The sequence below is a fragment of the Saimiri boliviensis genome, chromosome 9, assembly GCF_048565385.1.
Source record: "Saimiri boliviensis isolate mSaiBol1 chromosome 9, mSaiBol1.pri, whole genome shotgun sequence".
NCBI lineage: Eukaryota > Metazoa > Chordata > Mammalia > Primates > Cebidae > Saimiri > Saimiri boliviensis.
In genome coordinates, this window is record NC_133457.1 from 57,064,713 (window position 1) to 57,067,106 (window position 2,394).

The following is a 2,394-nucleotide window of genomic DNA, read 5'->3' on the forward strand; positions in this document are numbered from 1 at the left end:
TATGCCCTGAAAACTACAAGTCAATATTGAGATAAATTAAAGATCTAAATAAATGAAAATATATATACTATGTTCAAGGATTACTAGATTTAATACTGTAAAGATATCAGCTGTAAAAATGTTAATTTATAATTCAATATAACCCTCCTCAAAATTCCAGCAGGTTAAAAAATATATATTGACAAGCTGGCTGAGCACAATGGCCCACACCTGTAATCCCAGCACTTTGGGAGGCCGAGGTGGGCAGATCACTTGAGCTCAGGAGTTCAATGCCAGCTTGGGCTACATAGTGAGACCCAGTCTCTACCAAAAAAAAAAAAAAAAAAAAATAGCAAGAGGTAGTGGCACCTGCCTATAGTCCCAGCTACTCAGGAGGCTGAGGTGGAATGACTGCTTAAGCCTGAGAGGCAGAGATTGCAGTGAGCCAAAATCACACCATGCACTCCAGCCTGGGTGACAAAGCATCACTCTATCTTAAAAAAAAAAAATTAAAAACATTTTTAAAAATTCACATAGATATACAAAAGTCCACAAATAGCCAAGCCAATTTTGAAGGAGAACAAAGCTGGAGGATTTAATGGATTTGAAGTACCGTTATAAAGAATTAGTCAGATATAGGTGATGGGGAAGAATGCAGCAAATCACACTGCCACCAGTGTATCCATGCAACAATCTTGCATGTTCTTCACATGTACCCCAAAACCTAAAATGCAATTAAAAAATTAGTAATATGACATTTGTTCAAAACAGAAAGATGAACTAATAGAACAGAATAGAAAATGATATAGAAACACATACAGATCAGCTGATACATGGCAAAAGTGACATCAATAAAATGAGAAAAGGTGGTCTTTTCAATGAATGATGCAAGGTCAAGTGAATATCACATAGGGAAAAAAATGTATCTTGACTTGTAATTCATATACCACACTGTACACAAATAGTGCTTCTAGAGTGATGGCACAACCTACGTGCATAACAACAAAGCCTTAAAATGACATTTGCATGACCTTTGATAGGCAGCAGTTACCCCGCCTCAGGTTCAGTAATTCACTAGACAAACAGAACTCAGCAAAGTTATACTCATAGTTTGCTGTATCAAAAGATTATAGATTAAATAGGAGGAAGCATATAGGGCAGGGTCCAGGAGAGGCCAGACATAGCTACCAGCTGTCTTCTCCCAGTGGAGTTGTATAGACAGTGCTTCTCCTAGCAAAGATGTAATGGAACTGTGTGGCAATGGAACCTGGGAAGCTCAACCACACCTTGGCGTCCATTGTTTTGTGGGGACTGAAGGTGGGATGGGGAAGGTATCAATGGCATAATTATGGCTCACTTCTCACAATGCTGACCTTGGAGCTACCAGCCTCTCCAGAGGTCAATGTGATACCACATTACCCAGGGCCCCAGCCATAAATAACAGTGTTAGCACAGACTGGTGATACAGTTTGGATATTTGTCTCTACCCAAATCTCATGTTGAATTATAATCCTCAGTGCTGGAGATGAGCCTGCTGGGAGGTGTGTAGCCATGGGGGCAGATCCCTCATGGCTAGGTGCTTTCTTTGTGATAGTTCTCACAAGATATGATCATTTAAAAGTGTGTGGCACTCTGAACCCCGAATTTGCTGGCTCCTGCTTTCCCCATGTGATGGTTCTGTTCACTCTTCTCCTACCATGATTGAATTCTCCCCGAGGCTTCACCAGAAGCCGAGCAGATGTCAGCACCATGCTTCCTGTAAAGCCTGCAGAATCATGTCGATTAAACCTCTCATCTTTTTAAATCACCGAGTCTCAGTTATTTATTTATAGCAGTGCAAGAAAGAACTAACAGCTGGCATGGTCCAAGGCATGCAGGTAAACAAAGATACACTTATGAAGCAGGACATTCCAAGGGTTTCCAGATTACCTGCTGGGGGTAAGGGCCATAGCTTTCTTTGGACAAGCTCAGTGCTTTACTACATGTAGGCAAGGACAAAATACTCTAAGAATAAAGATTTTTAAAATGAGCAGCTGGCCTGTATTAACCTTTGTTCATTAAAAGAATGATTAGGCAACTCAGAGCAAAAAAGTATTTCCAATACATGTATTTGACAAAGGACTGGTATTCATCCAGATTATATAAAACACTAATGTAAACTGAGAAACCCAGTTGGAGGGTCAGAAGGTAAACAACAGGTGAAAGATTTTTAAAGGCATGTCAAAAAAGAAGATACCAAGTCTCAACTTCTTTAGTTTTCAGCCTAATGTAAATTAAAACCATAGCATAATACTACTGCGTACCTAGCAAAATGGCTAAAATGAAATAGATGGACAGTAACAGAGTTGGCAGAGATGTAGAGTAATCACAGCTCTCATACACTGCTGGTGGGAGTCTGAATTAGTGCAACCACTT